General features: G+C 45.1%; 1 long non-coding RNA gene across 2 annotated transcripts in view; it reads left to right on the forward strand.

The window, feature by feature from the left end:
- The window catches only part of LOC122945514, a 51,144-nt gene that overhangs the window by 16,471 nt on the left and 12,283 nt on the right, over positions 1–22,390 (forward strand). Inside the window, exon 5 of one of the 2 annotated variants that reach the window (XR_006391122.1) lies at positions 272–396. The exons of the other annotated variant lie outside the window; for it this stretch is intronic. This is a non-coding gene — a long non-coding RNA (uncharacterized LOC122945514). Of the gene's footprint in view, positions 1–271; positions 397–22,390 lie in introns of those variants that run through there. 2 annotated transcript variants of the gene reach the window in all.

A 22,390-nucleotide genomic window follows, 5' to 3' on the forward strand; every position in this document is an offset into this window, starting at 1 on the left:
TAAATAAATGGTACTTCATATGTATGTAGCATGATAATATTCTGAGCTAAATAAAAATAATTTTATTAGAAATTACTAATATTCTTTTTATATTCTAAAATGGGCTTTCTGACCTTTTAGACATATCATTAAAAGCTAAGTTTTACTACTGCCCTTTTTCAAAAAATTTTTGTATACTGCAGTAGTCTTGTAGGACTGAACCTTGTTCTCTGAGTAGAAACAGCTCCTGTGGTGGCTGTATTTGATTGTGTTTTCTTTTTATTTTCTATAGGCAATGGGGTAAGACAGCATACAGTTTTTTCACTACTTGGGTGCATGGTTACCTTGGTGTTGGAAATAGAAAACCCATACCCTCTTTGTGTAGTTAATCTGTACTTTTCTAGACCCAGAGGTCCAGTACATGGGTTATAAACAAAGTTCAGATTACCCTGCAGAGTTTATTGCATTTGAATAAAAACCTTAAAAAATATTTATAAAGAACATGTGTGTGTGTGTGTACCACCTTGCATTGTCACATACATTTTTTCAAACATGCATTTCAGTTGAATTTTGAGAACGGCAAGTTCCTAACACTGCCCTCGACTACTGTATACACTACAAGTGCAACATTGAAGTGCTAACTCTACTTCTTTTTAGGCACAAACTAATTCTGCTGCGATGCATCGTTAAAAAATAAGCCTTATTTATGTCTTTTATGTGACGTAGAAAAATCCATCTGGGCACCTTAATTGACCCATTTATAAACAAAAAAAGATTATTTCAAAAGTTAGGCTACTTTCACACTGGCGTTTCTGGGTCCGCCTGTGAGATCCGTTTCAAGGCTCTCACAAGCGGCCCCAAACGGATCAGTTTAGCCCCAATGCATTCTGAATGGATGCGGATCCATTCAGAATGCATCAGTTTGGCTCCGTTCCGCCTCCATTCCACTCTGGAGGCGGACACCAAAACGCTGCTTGCAGCGTTTTGGTGTCCGTCTGGCGGTGCGGAGCCGAACGGATCCGTCCTGACTTACAATGTAAGTCAGGGGGGACGGATCCATTTACATTGACACAATATTGGTGCAATTGTAAACTGATCCGTCCCCCATTGACTTTCAATGTAAAGTCAGGAGTCCCTATTAATATACCATCAGAGTTTTCTCCAATCCGATGGTATATTTTAACTTAAAGCATCCCCATCACCATGGGAACGCCTCTATGTTAGAATATACCATCGGATTTGAGTTAGATCGTGAAAACTCAGATCCGACAGTATATTCTAACACAGAGGCGTTCCCATAGTGATGGGGACGCTTCAAGTTAGAATATACTAAGAACTGTGTACATAACTGCCCCCTGCTGCCTGGCACCACCCGATCTCTTACAGGGGGCTGTGATCCGCACAATTAACCCCTCATGTGCCGCACCTGAGGGGTTAATTGTGCGGATCTCAGCCCCCTGATCGGGTGCTGCCAGGCAGCAGGGGCCAGACCCCCCTCCTTCCCCAGTATTAAAAGCATTGGTCGCCAGTGCGGCCCCCCCAGTATTAAAAGCATTGGTGGCAGTGGCTACAGGCTAACAACCCCCCTCCCCCCCATCATTGGTGGCAGCATTTCCGATCGGAGTCCCAGTTTAATCGCTGGGGCTCTGATCGGTTACCATGGCAGCCAGGACGCTACTGCAGTATTACTTAGCTTATACTTACCTGCGCTGTCTGTGGCCGGCCGGCGCTCCTCCTACTGGTAAGTGACAGGTCGTTCGTGCACAATATAAGAAAAAGCACTAGCCTATATCCGCTCCCATGGTCCCGGCCATCAGAAAGGCTGATGATTTTTCCTATAGTGTTTAAGCACGACCACATCAGTGCATTGCAGGGTCATCGCAACCATGGAAACAAGCAGTGTATAATGTGATGGAAAAATCTATCCTGCCAGCGAAGAAGGCAATATGGAGAATAGCAAAACATTAGTAAGTGCCTTCTATTAACTTCCTCTTCATGATAAATGCCACTTACAGAAGTGAGACAACGCTAAGTTTACATGTATTTATACATATATTATTACAGTTGTAAAAAATATTTAAGATTACTAAGTAGAAATTAAAATTGCTACCAAGAAAAATGGTTCTTTATTTATAATTTCAAAAAAGGGACCGAACAAAACACATTTTGACAAAGCATTTGGTATTCATTTACTGAAATGTTTCAGAGTGAATAATACTATTGTGGTCGTGGCAACCAAGAGAATGCACCCCGTCCCACCTGAGACTACCCTGCCCCTAAGCGGTTAGAGTTATGCCGCAACCGCGCCGTAGTAGGGACACCTGAAAGAGGTCAAAAGACATACTGAGTAGCAGGAGTAATTATTACAGCATAGATCACAAAACCAGACTTTGGAAAGCCATTGACATCTTAGTTTTGGGGTAAGGTATATAGTGGCTAAAAACACGAGGGGCGCCAACGACCCAACTTCTGGATGGCATGCGCTGGTACCTGATTCTTGTAGGCTGTGGATGCTGCACCTATACGAATAGATGTCCTGAGATCGTAGCTGGGTCGCCGCCCAAACTGGCAACTGAGGAGCGTATGTGAGACATGAACTGGTGAGAAGCGAGCGGTACCACCCCGAATGGCAATGGTGGACTATCTGGCCTGAACCTGCAGCTGATGAAGAACTCTGACAGGGCACCATCGATTAGACATAGGGAACTAGGACGTTGGGACTGGGGGACCTGTCTGCGAGGTCTTGGATGTCCTCAGCAGCAGCACGCAACCCTCGGGACCCTGGACCAACTGGCTGACTGTGAGAAACTTGCTACTATCCCCAGGCCTCAAGAAACCATAGAAGGCTAAATAAACAGCAGATTTAAGCACCAGGCTGGGCAAAACCCCGAAAAGTTCCTATCCAGAATGTCAGATAGGTTACGAAAAGCAGTCCAGTAACAGCTTGTCTGCGTACTTGGCCTCCTGGTCCACATCTGCTCAAACCCCTCAACGTAGCTTTGACAGCATGCACAGAGAACGCCGATGCCCGTTCAGGATGACTGACAGAGAGGAAATGCTGCACCCCCGACAAGTAGGACTTCACCGTGTTGTGGGACAGCTTGAGCTCCAAGTGGCAGTAGCCAATGAAGGCAAGGATGTATTCAACAAAACTGGACTCCCTTTGAGGCCATATTCCCTAAAACCTGCAAATGCCCTCCACCCAGTGCGATACGCCCTAGTTGTATACGGCGAAAGGGGCTTGGCTAGTAAGGAGTGGGCCGTCTCTAGGTGACCATTTAAACCAGTATTAGTGACTCGTGAAGGGGGACTGGTAGCGCCCATAACATCCGCCTATGGCGTGACCTGCGAAAAGGGAGAAATTAGCCCTCGATAAAGCTGCCACATTTTGAGAACCTGGCACATGCGTACTACTAACACAAAAATGATGTCGCAAGGAGAGTTGAACTAGACGTCTCAAGAGACATATGACATAAGACGACTTAGACAACCCATTGGTTAAGATATCTACCACCTCAGCGTTGTCGGTTACAAACAAAACAGTGCGATTTACCCAGCTGCTGCCCCAAACACGGGCGGCCACCACAATGGGGTACAGCTCGAAAAGTGATGAGGTTTGCAGGAAACCTGGGATTTGTCTCACCTCAGCAGGCCACTCGCCTGCGACCAAGTGGGTGCCAAAATAGCAGCAAAACCTGAGCTAGCAGGTCTCTTGGGGGAGACCGGGACACCTAACTGGGAAAACAGCTCAACAATCTCCCCAGCCCTAAGGGGGCTGTCCCTGGCCTCTAGATCAGCAGGAAGTAATGAATAACAAATTCAGAGCATACCTTATATTCTAAAACCCAATGGAGGCCTGAGCCAACTGATCAAAGAGCCACGGGCTGCTCCTAGAACAGAAAGTGAGTTTGGTGGAAAAGTAGTATCGGACCTTCCACTTATCAATAGAAGAATACCTCATGCCCACTTCCTCTGAAGGAATGAGGGAGTTAAGACTAGGGACGTGGTAACCATGTGGGGCTGACAGGTCGATGATAAGTCTCTCCTTCTTGCTAAACTTACCTGTGACCACCCCATCGGGACTAACTCTCCACCGCTGAAAGGGGGGCACTTCAAAAAGACCGATCAAAACCCTTCTCCAACTCGAACAGACACCCAGAAAGTAACACCCAGAGGGTGACCATGCACTTACTTGCTCAGAATACCTACAGACTGACAACCGCAAAACGGTAGTAACACAGCATGACCTGGACGTGAGACAGTGCATGAGACACAAACCAAGCTTCCTCCCCCCTCCCCGACGTTTACCCCTACTACCTTGCCGATAAGCCAAATTTCAGGATGTAACTTGAGACAAGGTTTGGACCTAGAAATAAAACAATTAAGGCATCAACACTGGATTGTGCACATGTCGTGAGGAAACCCTGCGAATGTGTAAAACGTAAATGATGGAACAAGAGCAGCATTTTTATTTATTTTTTTACAAATTAACCCTTTACAAATTAAAATTTACTTAACCTGGAAACCTAGGGAGGGTAAAATACCAGGGCAAGCCGCATCTACTAAGCCCCCGTACTGGCTTAACACTAATACCAGCAAACCTAGGCCCCTGACCTGCAGCCTCCGCTAGGATTGCTCACAGCGGACCAGGCCTGTAGACCGTGCGGTACTCTGTAACCCGCTATTCCCCGGAGACCTTGCTTCGCCAACTATGAATTCCCTTTTCTTTTTTTTTCTTTAAAACCCGTCTCTACTAAACCAGACCCAACACACCCGTCTAAGATCCCTGGTAATCACCTGCATGGATTCAATAACACCCTGTAGCTAAATAACCCCATGGGAAACCTTATGTACGGGCAGCAGAAGGAAGCCAGGGTCGTGCCAGACTTTGTTGAAGACAAGGAGCGGGGACATGCTGTCCCCTGTACTTTTACGCAATTGCCGCACGGGGAGCTCGCGCTGCTCCATGGCAGAATGCAAGACAGCATTATTATCTTTTTTTTTTTTTTTTTTTTTTTTTTAAATGAAATCAACCCTTTGCAAATTAAAATAAATCACTTGCATGGACTCATAACACCCTGTATCTAAATAACCCCCTGGGAAACCTTATGTACGGCTGGCAGAAGGAAGGCAGCCACCATCTATAACGTGCTCACCCTAACCAAGCTTAGTTCTCCCACCCCTGAAACCTGCCTAACTAACGGCATGGCGGCCCGTGCCAGACTTTATTAAAAACCAAGCTTGTGACTTCTCTCCTCCCCCCCCCCCCCTCTCGACATGTACCCCTTGTACCTTGCTGTTTTTTTTTCCTTTAAGTAATTTTTTTTTTTCGATTTTTCTTTTTTTTTTTCTTTTTTTTCTTTCTTTCTTTTTTCAAATTTTTTTTTTACTATTAACCCTTGCCAATAAGAATTGCCTAACCTGGGGGGAAAGCTACCACCGCAAGCTGCGCCTACTAAGCCCCTGTACTGGCTCGACACTGAGACGAGTGAACCTCGGCTCCTGACCAGCAATCCCAGCTAGGATTTACTACAGTGGACCAGGTCTGTAGACCGTGCAGTACTCTGTAACACACCCCTCCCCGGAGACCTAGTACTCACCTGTATGGACTAATTAATCCCCCGTGCCTAAATGACCCTCTTGGCAACCTTGTGTGCAGCCGGCAGAAGGAAGCTAGCCACCGGCTATGACCTGCTCCCCCTGAACGGCCTGGTTCTCTCATCTCTGATCCCTGCCTCACTAACGGCACGGCGGCCCATGCCAGACTTTAACGAAGATAAGGAGCGGGGCCACGGTGTCCCCTGTGTCCCTACATGATAACCGCGTGGGGAGCCGCGCAGCTCCCTGGCAGAGTGCACCAGTGCGGGGGAACCCCCATCAGCCAGGGGCCGACCCACCGCCGGCTGGACACCCGTACCGCGTGGGGAGCCGCGCAACTCCCTGGCACCATGAACCGGGCCAGGGGGAGCCCTTCATACACCGTGGCCCCCGCCCCCCATCAGCAAAATTCGTGTGCCGCGTGGGGAGCTCATGCTGCTCCCTGGCAGAGTGCACCAGTGCGGGGGTGACCCCCATCAGCCAGGGGCCAACCCACCGCCGGCTGGTCACTTCTGCCGCGTGGGGAGCAGTGCAGCTCCCTGGCATTATGAACCGGGGCAGGGGGAGCCCTACTTCCATCAGGGGCTCAGCCCCCCACCGGTTTTGAAGTCGATGCCGCGTGGGGAGCCACGAAGCTCCCTGGCAGAGTGCACCAGTGCGGGGGTGCCCCCCATCAGCCAGGGGCCGACCCACCGCCGGCTGGTCACTCCTGCCGCGTGGGGAGCAGCGCAGCTCCCTGGCATTGTGAACCCTGGCATTTTGAAGTCGATGCCGCGTGGGGAGCCACGAAGCTCCCTGGCAGAGTGCACCAGTGCGGGGGTGCCCCCCCATCAGCCAGGGGCCGACCCACCGCCGGCTGGTCACTCCTGCCGCGTGGGGAGCAGCGCAGCTCCCTGGCATTATGAACCCTGGCATTTTGAAGTCGATGCCGCGTGGGGAGCCACGAAGCTCCCTGGCAGAGTGCCCCATCAGTCAGGGGCCGACCCACCGCCAGCTGGACACCCGTACCGAGTGGGGAGCCGCGCAACTCCCTGGCATTATGCTCCGGTGCGGGGGAGCCCCCCCTCACCTAGGGGAACGAGCCCCCCGCCGGCCGGACCCTAACACTGTGCGCTGCAGAGAAGCAGCTTCTCACCCTCACCGACGTCAGGTGTGGCTCATCAAACACTGTAACGACGTACAGAGTGAGAGGGACGCTGGCTGCTGAAGTAGGCAGCCATGCCCCTCCCACAAATACAGGCCAATAAATCGGCCTTACACTTGTCAGATATAATGGTTGTAACAACTATTAATCAAGGGAGAAGCAGCAGCTGCGTTGCGTGTACCAGGAGCGCTGCATGGAGCTAGGTAAGTATATTGCATAGAATTTTAAAAGCAATTCTTAAAATTTTTAAGAAAATTGCCAAAACCCACTTTTTAAGGACCAGTTCAGGTCTGAAGTCACTTTGTGGGGCTTACATAGTGGATACCCCCATAAATGACCCCATTGTAGAAACGACACCACTCAAGTTACTTAAAACTGATTTTACAAACTGTGTTAACCCTTTAGGTGTTCCACAAGAATTAAAGGAAAATGAAGATTGCATTTTTTAATTTCACTTTTTTTGGCAGATTTTCGATTTTAATAAAAAAAATTTCTTTAACACATTGAGGGTTAACAGCCAAACACAACTCAATATTTATTACCCTGATTCTGCGGTTTACAGAAACACACTACATGTGGTCGTAAACTGATGTAAGGGCACATGGCAAGGCGCAGAAGAAAAGGAACGGCATATGGTTTCTGGAAGGCAGATTTTGCTGAACTGGTTTTTAGATACCATGTCCCAATTGAAGCCACCCTGATACACCCTTACAGTAGAAACTCCCAAAAAGTGACCCCATTTTGGAAACTAGGGGATAAGGTGCCAGTTTTATTGGTACTATTTTGGGGTACATATGATTTTTAATTGCTCTATATTACTTTTTTTGTGAGGCAAGGTTTTGGCACTGTTTTAATTTTTTATAACATTGATTTGACAGGGTAGATCACGTGCTATTTTTAAAGAGCAGGTTGTTACGGACGCAATGATATCAAATATGTCTACTTTCTTTGTTTGTTTCAGTTTTACATAATAAAGCACTTTTGAAAAGAAAATTATGTTTTTGTGTCTCCATTTTCTGAACGCCATTTTTTTTTATTTTTCTGCCGATCGTCTTGTGCAGGGGCTCGTTTTTTGCAGGAAGAGTTGATGTTTCTAGTTGTACCATTTTTGGGTACATATGATTTTTTTATCATTCATTATAACACTTTATGGGGCAAGGTGACCAAAAAATTGGTTGTTTTGGCAGTTTTTATTTATTTTTACAGCGTTCACCTGAGGGGTTAGGTCATGTGACATTTTTATAGAGCAGATCGTTACAGACGTGGCGATACCTAATATGTATACTTTGTCTTATTTATTTAAGTTTTACACAATGATAGCATTTTTTAAACCAAAAAGTTTTAGTGTCTCCATAGTCTGAGAGCCATAGTTTTTTATTTTTTGACCGATTGTCTTAGTTAGGATCTCATTTTTTGCCGGATAAGGTGACAGTTTGGTTGGTACTATTTTGGGGGGCATACGCCTTTTTGATTGCTTGGTGTTGCACGTTATGTGATATTAGGTGACCAAAAAATTGCTTTTTTGACCTTTTTTTTACGGTGTTCACCCAAGGGGTTAGGTCATGTGATATTTTTAGAGAGCTGTTATGGACCCGGCAATACCTAATATATATACTTGAAATGATGTTTTAACATGTCCATGTTCTGAGAGCTATAGTTTTGTTTGTTTTTTTAGCGATTTTCTTATGTAGGCAATTTTTTTGCGGGATGAGGTGACTGTTTTATTGATACCATTTTGTGGCACATACGCCTTTTGATCACTTGGTGTTGCATTTTTTGTGATGTAAGGTGACAAAAATGGATTTTTTTTACAGTTTTTTTTGTTGTTTATCGGACTGGGTGGATCATGTGATATATTTTTAGAGCCGACCGTCACGGATGCAGCAATACCAAATACAGATGTTGCAGGGGTAACACACACACTCTTAACTCAAATTTCCAGGACGTCCTCCATGACAGCACTACATGGAGGATGTCTCCCCCGCCCACTATTGGGACAGGAAACAGAGAGGTTAAAAGCTCCCCCCCCCCACCCACCATCACCAGTGTTTTTTCCTGTCCCAATAATGGACAGGGCAGAAAGGGGTCTCTCTTGTAGACCTGTAAAAAAAAATTATATTTCTTTCCTATTTTCGCCGGGCTAAAACCCCTAAGCTGGGGTCCCTTAGCCTCCCAGCCCTCTCCAGGGGGTCATTCGGCTCTCGGCTGGAAGCATGTATACCGGGGGCTGGGAAACGGTAGCTGCAACCCCGTTGGGGCTCTGGGCTGCAGGACGCTCCTCCAGGAGGGATCGCGGCGGGAGCCGGAGCATCTTTTTTCTCACTTCCGGTTTCGGCCCTGAGCCGGAAGTGACGTCTATGCACCGGCGAAGGAGTGCGCATGTGCGTGACCTCCGACGCCGGATCCAGTATGGCGGCACCCTGCGATCGGTCCCCTCGCGTCCATCCGGAGTCCATGGGAGGAGCATCCACGTCAGGAGGGGTAAGTGCCAGTGGCATTTAAAGTCTGGTTGGGCTAGGTGTCAGTCCCTCAGTCATGGACTCGTCCGGTATAAGAGAGCAGTCCCCAGACCCTCCTGCCCAGGGACATGTGAGTAACCCAGCACTATATGGTAGAAAATAGTGATAGGCTCAGAAGGATTATAGCCTGTTTTTCTATCATCATGTCTCCTAGGGAGAGAAAGATCCTACCCTAAAGGTGGACATTAAAAAGAAGCCCAAAAGATGCGCTATTTGCAGCAAAAGGCTTCAGGAGTCATATACAAAGAAGCTTTGTGCCGATTGTATTAACAAGATGATGAAAGAGGAACAGTCGTCCCTTTTAACAGACCTTAGAGCCATCATTAAAGAAGAGGTTAAAGCGTCAGTTTCCTCCTTAATAACGCCTAAGGTGGCTGAACAGACCACCGGGATTAAGAGACCTAGGGAAAACTTGGAGTCAGACCCAGAAGTCATAGAGGTGGAATATTCAGGAGAGGAGGAAGAAGAGGAGTCTTTACCTTCCTCATCCCATGAGGAGAAACGCAAGTACTGTTTCTCAACTGAGGATATGGATTCCCTCCTGACTGCAGTTAGACAGACTATGGATATCTCAGACGAACCAACTAAGAGGTCCATTCAGGAGGAGATGTTTGCTGGCCTAATTACAAAACAGAGGAAAGTGTTCCCCTTAAATTCTAGCCTAAAACAGATGATCCTGGATGAGTGGGAGGATGTAGAGAAAAGGCTATATATTCCCAGAGAATTTAAAAGTCGTTTATCCTTTGACAAAGAGGACACTAAACTCTGGGAAGAAATCCCCAAGATCGACGCCCCGGTCGCCAGGGTAGCTAAAAAAACAGCGATCCCATTCGAGGACTCCTCCCAGCTGAAGGACCACATGGACCGCAAGGCCGATGGTCTCCTGAGGAAATCTTGGGAGGCTTCTGCGGCCTTAATTTCTACTAACGTTGCAGCCACTTCAGTGGCTAGGTCCCTATTATTGTGGTTATCTCAGCTGGAGAATCATTTGTCAATGGGAACTTCCAGGGAGGACATTTTGGAGACTATCCCGCTCCTAAAGATGGCAACAGCTTTTACAGCGGACGCTTCAGCTGAGTCAATCAGGTTCGCAGCTAAAAGCGGGGCCCTTCTGAACACCGCAAGAAGGGCTTTGTGGCTGAAGAATTGGTCTGGTGATCTCACTTCAAAAAATAAGTTATGTGCAATTCCTTTTTCAGGATCATACGTGTTTGGCCCTAGTCTGGACAAAATTCTTGAGAAAGCCTCAGATAAAAAGATAGGGTTTCCTGAAACAAAAACTAGGAAGACACATTTTTTTCGGAAAAAATTCCAGCCAAAAAACCAAACGTATAAGGGAAAGTCGGGGAGATGGTCCTATCCTAAAGGGGGTAAGGGCAGAGGATTTCTGCTTAACCCCAACACTTCCCAAGACAAACAATGATGCCAGACCAGTCGAGGGGAGATTAAGATCCTTTCTCCCAGCATGGAGCCAAATAACTCTGAACCCTTGGGTGCTCCAAATTATTCAAGAAGGATACAAGATAGAATTTATATCTGTTCCGCAACACAAATTTGTGCTGACAGGGTACACCACAGGAAAATCTTTTAAAAGACGTCACAAAATTAAAGAATCTAGGCGCAGTGACTCGCGTCCCTGCGGGTCAGGAAGGCAGGGGCTTCTATTCAAGGTTATTCCTGGTCAAAAAGCCAGACGGTTAATTCAGAACTATAATCAACCTAAAACCCCTAAACGTCTTCATAAAGTACCGTCGTTTCAAGATGGAATCGATAAGATCGACAACACCCCTCATTTCTCAGGGAGCGGTAATGTGCACCTTGGACTTAAAAGATGCTTATTACCATGTACCAATACATCCGGACCACCAAAAATTCCTAAGATTCGCGGTAAGGGAAGCAGGGAAAGTAAACCATTATCCGTTTCAGTGCCTGCCCTTTGGGATATCAACAGCCCCCCGGGTGTTTACAAAGTTGGTAATAGAGATAGTGGCCTTCCTCAGACTGAAGGGAATAAAGATTGTACCTTATCTAGACGATCTTCTCCTAACCGCAGACTCTGCACCAGTTCTAGCGGCACAAACACAGACAACAATATCCCTCTTACAAGATCTCGGCTGGATCATAAATTGGGAAAAGTCGGATCTAGTACCAGAGACCAGAAAGATCTTCCTGGGAACGCTGCTAGATTCGAACCTACAGAGGTCTTTCCTTCCACCTCAAAAACAGCAGAACCTTGTCAAGAAATTGAAAGCGTTTCAAGAAAGATCATTGTGCACCATCAGAAACGCCATGAGCATTCTGGGCCTGATGACATCTTGCATATTCACGGTACCGTGGAGTCAACATCACACGAGAATCCTACAGAAGATGATTCTATCGGTCTGGGACGAAGACCACCGATCCATAGACCGGAAAATCCTTATAAAGGAGAATGCTCGGAGATCCCTGGATTGGTGGCAGACATCAAGCAACCTATCAAAAGGCGTCTCCTGGAATCTAAATCCGTACGTCGTAGTAACTACAGATGCCAGCCAACAAGGTTGGGGTGCAAAGGTTGGAATCTACTACTTCCAAGGAACCTGGAGCCAGACCATAAAAAACAGGTCTTCAAACTTCAGAGAACTTCAGGCCGTTTGGGAGACTCTCAAACAGAGTCAGGATCTTCTGAGCGGACAGAACATACGAATCCTATCAGACAACATGACAGCGGTTTCTTTCCTCAAACATCAGGGAGGAAAAAGATACCCTCTCCTCCAGAATCTAACAAACACATTTTTTTCCTGGGCAGAAGAGAATGTGCTGTCAATCTCAGCGATACACCTACAGGGTTCAAGAAACCAGTCGGCAGATTTCCTCAGCAGACATTTTATAGATCCAAACGAATGGACTCTGAACAGACAGGTGTTTCTAGAGTTGACAGCTTCATGGGGATACCCAAACATCGACCTCTTTGCTTCAAGGGAGAATGCTCAAACAACCTCCTTCTTCTCCCGGAACCCTGCCGATCACCCCACAGCAGTAGATGCTTTATCCCAGTCCTGGAACATGAAGCTAGCGTATGCGTTTCCTCCTTTCCCTCTGATTTCAGCAGGGAATCGTCCAAAGTGATCTTCATAGCTCCTTTTTGGCCGAAACAAGCCTGGTTCCCGGTCCTGTCCTCTCTGAGTCAAGAAGAACCGATTCCCCTCCCTCTCAGGCCAGACCTGTTGCATCAGGGTCCAATCTGGAATCCGGAAATAAACAAGCTGAAGTTAACAGCGTGGCTTCTGAAAGGGACTTGTTAAAATTACAGGGGTTCTCAGACGAAGTAATAGCCACTATTCAGAGAGGCCATAAACAGGTGACATCAGCGATTTATAATAAAATCTGGAAAAAATTCTGCTCCTGGATGGCGCTGAGAGGGAAGAATCCTCTACTCCCGAGTCTGGGAGATATTCTTGATTTCCTCCAGGAAGGGTTTAACATGGGTCTTAGGCCCAGTACCCTTAAGGTTCAAACTGCAGCCTTAAGTTGGTTTCTAAATTATTCCCGGTCAGAAAATCGATGGGTAAGCAGGTTCTTAAAGGCAACCACGTGGATTAGACCAACACTAAGGTCCCCGGTCCCACCCTGGGATCTGTCTCTAGTTCTCAATGCCTTAACAAAACCACCTTTTGAACCCCTACACGAGAGTAGCTTAAGAAACCTAACCTTAAAAATGATGTTTTTAGTAGATATCACATCAGCCCGTAGGCTAGGAGAGATCCAGGCCCTCACCGTCCGTGAGCCGTACCTTACAATCTGTGAAGATAGAGTCATATTAAGGCTAGACCCGTCCTTTATACCTAAGGTAGTTTCTTCCTTTCATCGTAACCAAGAAATAGTACTACCAACTTTCTACACAGATCCAAAGACCGAAAGGGAGAAGGAGTTCCATCTTCTAGACGTTCTCTCTTTTCCTACCTAGACGTTACCAGTACCTTTTAGATTGGACTCAAATCTGTTTATTCAATTTTCAGGCCGCAATAAAGGCAAGAAAGCTTCTAAAGCAACATTAGCAAGATGGATTAAAATAGTCATTAAAGAGGCCTATCAGAGCCAGGAGCTCCCCTGTCCCCAGGAGATTAGGGCTCATTCAACGAGAGCAGTCTCGGCTTCATGGGCCGAACATGCGAATGCTTCTATCAACCAGATATGTAAGGCAGCCACCTGGGCAAGCTCCCAAACCTTTTGTAAGCATTACAGATTAAATGTGTCAGGGAATATTGACCAGTCTTTTGGACGTAAAGTTCTTCAGGCTGCGGTCCCTCCCTAGTTATTGGATTAATTTGGTATTCCTACTCCATGTAGTGCTGTCATGGAGGACGTCCTGGAAAGTAAGAATTAGTCTTACTGGTAATGATGTTTCCAGGAGTCCGACATGACAGCACTGGTAGTTCCCTTCCTAATGATTAGAGTACTCATTTTTTTTTGTACTATGATACCCATTATTGTGTGATAATCTATAAAACACTGGTGGTGGTGGTGGGGGGGGAGCTTTTAACCTCTCTGTTTCCTGTCCCAATAGTGGGCGGGGGAGACAACCTCCATGTAGTGCTGTCATGTCGGACTCCTGGAAACATCATTACCGGTAAGACTAATTCTTACTTTCTTAACTCATCGCATTATCTTGAAACAAAAGCCATTGAAAAGCAATTGCTTAATGCATTTAGTTTAGATAACATGTCTCATAAAGCATTTGTGTTAACCCTGCTACATTCGTATGTCTATTTTATAAAAAAAATTCTATTTAAATTCTTTTATTTTTTTGCATGTGAAACTTTTTTTCCCCCCACTATTGATTTCTCCTGTAACTGGGGCTGAAATAGTAGCCCCAGTTACAGGGGAAATACACCCCTATAAAGGGGGAATATTAATCACCAATATTTATGCAAATATCGACAATTAGTATTCATAAATAGGAGGAACCGTCTATTGATGACCCCGCCTATTTATACCTTTATATTAATAATACAATGCTTTCACTATACTTTGCCTTACGCTAATCACTAAACTACACTACGTGTGACTATTGCTGCGGCGCCTTACTACTACAAAAGACTACACACTGTGCTTAAATAAAAGGTATTTTTTAACACACTATACGTAACAGTCTAATATTTGCTTATAATTATATACATCTATATCAATGGAATAGATATATATATTTATAGCAGCACACAGCAATATAAGTAAACACACTATAACAACACACTAATACGGTTCTAACTAGACTGACACAGTCCCAATTCCTCCCTAGAATCTAACTACAATTACAATAATACACTTACATACACACCAATATCAGTAACCCACCCGACTGGCTACTCACTGTCCCTACGGGTTACAAGGGGTTTAATCACACAATTGTGGCACTGCAGGGGTTAATACATGCAGGCCAAGGAACACTGGGTAGTAACTATGCAGGGGTAACTGGGACTGCCTCAAGGATACAGGCTCATCAGGGAATAATGCTGCAGGAGTTCAGCAGCCGGAGTTAGGGGATGGTCGGTGGAATAGGGGTAAATCAGGGCAGGAGGATTAGGGGTATGGAGGGAAAGGGTTACTCAGCCATCTCCAGGGGCATGTGGCCTCTCTTTCTTCAGGGAGTTGTTCCCATGTGTCTCTGATTGTAGTATGGTTCCAAGAGCCCGCCCCTTTGTCCTGCTTGGGCTAATATAGCCCAAAAGCAGCCCCCCCCTACAGCAGGATGGTGATGACATCATCGTGGGCGTGTGACGGAATGCTTTAACTGAAACAAAGGACTTCCTGCCCAAGCTGTAACTGAGAGCATCCTCCCCAGCTGCTAAACATCACAAGATCACACACTCCCACGTCATAACAGGACCAGGCTGATCAATATATATATATATATATATATATATATGTACACATATACACACTACACAACCTGGGGATCAAATCAGTATATACATATATATCCACCCAACCTAGGGGCACTTAGGTATACATGTATATACATACACACAATATAATTCTGGGGCATAAATGGGCAGTAATAAGCCCACCTGCCTATGGATATATTATACATAGAGATGTATGCTAAAAAGGGGGCATATATACATCTCCATGTATACACCCATACCACCTGGACCGGCCCATGCAAAAGGGCCAATATACATGCATATATGTAAGGGCATATATACATATATATTTAAATCCAACACTTCCCTCAACAACCCCCCAGAGAGGCTGTACAGCACCATACAATGCTGTACAGCCTCAGTGCAGGGCTGATCGAGGTCTGTAGAAGACCCAACAGCTCCTGCACTCTCCCGGACTTGGCGGTCACATGACCGCTGGGCCGGGACAGGAAGTGCATAGCGCTTCCTGATCTGTATACACAGCGCTCCTGGGTATACCCGCAGTATTGGTAGAAGTATGGAGATGACTGTATATGCTCCAGGATATTTCTGTAATCCAAGTATTTAATATCATATACCCGTGATGGCGAACCTATGGCACGCGTGCCAGAGAGGGCACGCAGAGCCTTCTCTGTCGGCACGCGCGCCCTAGCCTATATCTGTAAAGAGGAGGATCGCGGTACCGGACTTCAGCTGACTTACATTCATGTGCGCCGAACACAGAGGTGAGGGAATGGCATCAGCGCTACGACGACAGAGGGGAGTGAGAGGGGAGGGACTCACATCACTGCGCGCCTCCTGCAATCAGGAAGCAGAGAGGGCGCAACATGTGATATGGGAGGGGCGGAGGCAGAACCAGAGGACTGAACGGAACATTGCAGGGGAGCTCATTACCATTCAGTATTCTGTCAGTGACTGCTTGTGGGTTTCAGGTAAAAGCATAATGCTCGTTGGTTGAGCTTCTGCCAATCAGCGTTATGCTTCTTCCTCTGCTGTGTCAGTCCAACATCATCTTGCTCTGAGTGGTGCAGCCTGGACCCATGAGCTGTTCCTGGGAGCAGAACAAGCAGTGAGAGAATCACATCTGCTCTGGTATAATAATTTTTTTATGTAAAAGTTCACACTGACTGAGGGGACTCAGGGAGCACCCCTGTTCCCCACTCACCCTGTTCCCCATTCATGCACCTCCAGACTCCAGCCCAGTGTATGGGAGGTGGTAGAGGGGTCCTCCTCCCTAAGGGCCCATGCACACGACCAGTCTAAGGCTAGTTTCACGCTAGCGTCAGGACGGATCCGACAGCCTGTTGGATCCGTCCTGCCCGCTAGTTCACGTATGGCCCCAAACTGCTGCTCATCCCCATTGACTATAATGGGGGCGGAGTTCCGGCAGCAGCGCTCGGCGAGAGGCCCTTGGACTAAAACTATGACATGTCCGACATTTAGTACGGCGGCCTCTCACCAAGTGCTGCCGCCCGAACTCTGCCCCCATTATAGTCAATGGGGATGAGCAGCAGTCCGGGGCCACGCGTGAACTAGCGGCAGGACGGATCCAACAGGGATCCATCCTGTCACTAGTGTGAAACTAGCCTGAGTGGGCCATATGTCCCGGACTGGTATTAATCATGTGCAGGGGAGCACACAACATCATAAGATCTTATGATTGTGGGACATTAGTCCCGCCGGCAGCCCAACATGCACAGCATCACAGTAACCTATGATGTTGTGTGCTCCCCTGTACACAATCAATGCCAGTCCGGGATATCTGGTCCGCTCACGTTATTTTAATGAAAAAAACTGATCTCCACCGGTCCCCAATTATAGCGAACAGGGCCAGGTGAACTTCCGGCAGTGCATGTGGTAGTTACGGATCCGGCAGGCTGTTCCCCCACCGGAAAAGCCTGCCGGAGAAGGCTGCCGCTAGTGTGAAAGTAGCCTAAGTTGAGAAGTGTTCAAGTTACCATTATTTTACCATTCTGAATAAAGAAAAAAAAATAATAATGAATCCTGTAAAAAAAAAAATCCTGTGCATCAGTTGCACATTTAGCATTTAATAAATATGAGGTAATGTCGCACTCGAATGGGGTGGAGATCCAACAGAGGTGCTCCCACTAACAGACAACACCCAGTCTGAAAATGTGGAAATAATATAAAAATAGAAGTGGGGCACTCTCTTAAGTAGAGGGATCTTTATTACAGGTAAATTACAATAAATTGACAATATAGAATAAATATTAAATTCAACAATATTTAAAACAGCAGAGAATATAAAGGGGTAACAATCCAACAATAAAAATAAATTAAATTGAATTACAATCAGCATAAATATAGATCCCAATTTATGATAAAAAAGATATTTGAATATTCAAAAATAGTCGGATGAATATTCGTAAAAATCTTATCATTCACTGGTATTCGCTTGGCGTGTTTGTTCACATACGAGATATTAAGGAGATAAATAATCGGATGGAAGATTGTTTTGGATTATGACCAGTCTCTTGTATACATCAATCGATGGCTAGTACAAAGTTTTCATACTGTGAATGATCGCGAACTGTCGAATAGTCAGCTTACGAAATTGTATCAAAGCACATGCGTATAATAATAACCAAAGTTCCAAGCATGTATGACTTTCGATGATTCAAGCAGGCAATATAGTAACTTCTAATAAGCACAGCAATTAAAAAATGGACACATAGCCAGAAAATGGATGCACACACTGATGCAAAATGGCCATCAAAAACTGACAGTGTGTCCGTTTTTAATGGACGTTTTTTTTTTTTTCCCTGTCATGTGCATGTAGCCTTAGGCTACTTACACACATGCGCTTTGCATTCTGGCAGGCTGTTCCCTCTGAGAACAGCCTGCCAGGATGAACTTGATTCAGCGCAGCCGGATGAAAATGCAATATCTTCCACCCCGGTTGAAGTATAATGGGGTGCAGATAACATTGCATTTACAATATGTTTCGCCCTATAAGAGACACCAGCCCATAAGCCGCACCTAGGTTTTAAAGGAGGACAATAAGAAAAAAATATTTTTCATTAGACCTCAGATCAGACCACCAATCAAACCTCCAATTTTAATAAGAACCTGAGAAATCACTGGAGTATTAAACCTACTTTAAAACGTAACTTTTATATAACGATATTAGTAAAATAATTCCCACAAAAACAAATGTTATTTTAGATAGCTGCAAATAAATCTAGCGAAGTATAGATAGGGTATACAGTAATCCGGACACATAGATACTACACGTTAGGTCATATGTGGCCACTCGTGATTCATGAATAATACATATTAGGTCATGTCCGACCACTCACGATTCAGACGTTCGATGTTTGTTGATGGACATTCGCAAGGTTCCCAGATTCCCGGTCGTCTGATGTCTGGATCGTGCTGGGGATGTGGTCCTTCCGGCTGTAGGTATTCCAGGGTTCAGAAGAAGGGATATATTAGGGCGCAAAGAATGAGAGATCTAGCCCTGCACAATTAGCTATCCCTGCCTAAAAGTGGAGATGGCCCCTGCCTAAATGCAGAAGTATCACTCCCTATTGGAGCGACCCCACTTATCGACGGCTGTACTCTGGATACTAACCCTAAAAAAAATACTCCCAATTGGCAGTCCTAAATCCCGACGCGTTTCCTCTCTCACAATAGTGTGACAGGTTCATCAGGGGATGAAAACGATGTATGATGGCTTAATAGCCTAGCTAGATGCTGCTGCTGGTCATGCTAGATAAAGCAGACAGTCCAGAATGATACTGGATACTGCTGCCCTTAAATACCCCATCGTTGGTTAAAAATTTCTTACCGGTGTGTATAATTGTTGCGCACATCGCGGCGTGCGTTCCACATGGCGCCGGTTTTCTCATGGGTAAATGAGACGCATCAGCGTCATTGGATAGTATACAGGAAGTGTTTCGCCAACTGGCGACGTCACTTCCTGTATGTGAGCCGCATCGTGGAACGCATCTTCTATGGCAATTAAAAGTACCGGAAGTGACGATGCTTCCTGTGTATGAGACGCACATGGAACGCATTTCCGTCTATTTGGATCCACAAGATGCTGCACTTCCTATATTTAATACATATATAGAGCGCACTTTTGATTTATATATATATAAAAGGAACGCTATCAGGCACAGTGAAGCATTGTCTCTGGGTATATAATTTAATATGGAACGCCGCAATTAGAGATATAAACAACTTATTTAGAGACATATTTAGTAGATCTCAATAAGTATATTGGTATTTAATTATAACACATATACCATTTAACCAACTATCGTCATTCCTGGGGATCAATATAGCAAGGATGACAATATCTAAAATTACAGGCGGGCAAGGTGATTCAAGGAAATGATGTCTGCGTATTCATTTGGCAGTCATCATTCAAAGATACCCTATATCACCCTATAATGGATTGTGTTAGACCTCTTGCGGTCAGATATCACTTATTTTCTAACGGAAAAGTTTTCATATACACAGAGGTCTTACAAGTCTCTTTTTATGACAGGCCATAACAGTATATAGTATATATAGTCAAATGAAACATCCAAAGGAGAGGATCTCGTTGAGGCCCAGTGGGCTCACAGTTTTTAGTCTGTGGGTCCACTCCGCCTCCTTTTGTAGGATCCTCCTATCCAGGTCTCCACCTCGAGGGGAAGGGCGTACCACCTCCACCACGCAAAAGTTGATAACCTTGTCTACATTGTCATGAAAATTTCTGACGTGTCTGGCAATGGCTGTGTCTTTTTTGTTCCTAATGTCCCCCAAATGGTCAGGTAAACCAGTCCTGAGGTTTTGCAGTTTGCGAAGTCCCTATTTGTATACATCTTGTTGGTGATGTTACTTTTAATGTTTTTTGTTTGATGTATAAATGGACAAGCTACGCATGTACCGCAACGAAATGTGCCAAGAGGTCTTCTGTCCAGCCAGGTACCTGGTTTAGGGATAGGAGTATAGTGGCTGTGAATGAATCTATCCCCGAGAGATCTTCCTTTTCTATATGTAATGGCTGGGTAACAAGGGAGCATGTCTCTTATGTCAGTATCCAAACAAAGCATTTCCCAGTACGAAAAAACGATTCTGTCTCTTTTCCTTTCTGACCTTTCCTGGGATTAAGTAAATCTATTCTAGTGGCCTTCTCCGCTGACCTGAAAGCTTTATGTAATGGTTCATCTGGGTAACCTCTTTCATTGAATCTGGTTTTTAGATCCTTAGCTTAATGGTAAAAGTAATTTTTGGAACTACAGTTCCTCCGGATCCTCAAATATTGACCTTTTGGTATACCACACTTTAAGTTGTAAGGGTGGTGGCTCTCCCATCTTAGTAAACTATTTGTGGCCGTGGGTTTTCTATAAGTTTTTGTACTGATATTGCCATTGTCCAGTGAGATGTACAGATCCAGGAAGGCGAGACCCTTCTCATTTATCTCCGATGTGAAATGCATACCGATCTGATTTTTATTCAGATCGGTTACAAAATCCGAGAATAGCCCTCTGGGGCCGCTCCACAAAACGAGGATGTCATCAATATAGCGGCCCCAGAAGGCTATCCTGGGTGTCCAAACGCTCCCTTCGGTGAATACCACCGTATCCTCCCACCAGCCCAGGAACAAATTAGCATAAGTGGGGGCGCAGGCGCTCCCCATAGCTGTGCCCCTGAGCTGGTGGAAGAACTTCGAATCAAATAAAAAATAATTATGTCGTAGGACAAAAGTCATAAGATCAAGTATGAACCGATTGTGCGCTTTATAATGAGTGCCCCTACTTTTTAGGAAGTGCTCTACAGCTATCAAACCCAATTCATGGGGTATGTTGCTGTACAAAGCCTCGACATCGATAGATGCTAGCAGGATATCCTCTTCCAGATGTAAACCATCTATTTTTGCCAAAAGGTCAGATGTGTCTCTTATATAGGAAGGGAGGGATGTGACAAAGGGCCTTAAAATGTGATCGATGTATGTACCTACATTTTGTGTAAGGGAATTTATGCCGGCCACTATCGGGCGGCCTTTTAGGGGAACCAAGCCCTTGTGAACTTTTGGTATAGTGTAAAAGGTGGGGATTTGTGGGTGTAATTTAACCCCTTAAGGACCGGGCTCATTTTCACCTTAAGGACCAGGCCATTTTTTGCAAATCTGACCAGTGTCACTTTAAGTGCTGATAACTTTAAAACGCTTTGACTTATCCAGGCCATTCTGAGATTGTTTTTTCGTCACATATTGTACTTCATGACACTGGTAAAATAAAGTAAAAAAAATTAATTTTTTTGCATAATAAAATACCTAATTTACCAAAAATTTTGAAAAATTAGCAAATTTCAAAGTTTCAGTTTCTCTACTTCTGTAATACATAGTAATACCCCCAAAAATTGTGATGACTTAACATTCCCCATATGTCTACTTCATGTTTGAATTATTTTGGGAATGATATTTTATTTTTTGGGGATGTTACAAGGCTTAGAAGTTTAGAAGCAAATCTTGAAATTTTTCAGAAATTTACAAAAACCCAATTTTTAGGGACCACTACAGCTCTGAAGTCACTTTGCGAGGCTTACATAATAGAAACCGCCCAAAAATGACCCCATTCTATAAACTACACCCCTCAAGGTATTCAAAACTGATTTTACAAACTCCGTTAACCCTTTAGGTGTTGCACAAGAGTTATTGGCAAATTGGGATGAAATTTGAGAATTTCATTTTTTTGCCTAATTTTCCATTTTAACCCATTTTTTCCACTAACAAAGCAAGGGTTAACAGCCAAACAAGACTGTATCTTTATTGCCCTGACTCTGCTGTTTACAGAAACACCCAATATGTGTCCGTAAACTACTGTACGGCCACACAGCGGGGCGTAGAGTGAAAGGTGCGCCGTATGGTTTTTGGAAGCCAGATTTTGCTGGACAGTTTTTTTGACACCATGTCCCATTTGAAGCCCCCTGATGCACCCCTAGAGTAGAAACTCCATAAAGTGACCCCATCTAAGAAACTATACCCCTCAAGGTATTCAAAACTGATTTTACAAACTTCGTTAACCCTTTAGGTGTTGCACAAGAGTTATTGGCAAATTGGGATGAAATTTGAGAATTTCATTTTTTTGCCTAATTTTCCATTTTAACCCATTTTTTCCACTAACAAAGCAAGGGTTAACAGCCAAACAAGACTGTATCTTTATTGCCCTGACTCTGCTGTTTACAGAAACACCCCAAATGTGGCCGTAAACTACTGTACGGCCACACAGCGG

This window comes from Bufo gargarizans, chromosome 1 (genome assembly GCF_014858855.1).
Source record: "Bufo gargarizans isolate SCDJY-AF-19 chromosome 1, ASM1485885v1, whole genome shotgun sequence".
NCBI lineage: Eukaryota > Metazoa > Chordata > Amphibia > Anura > Bufonidae > Bufo > Bufo gargarizans.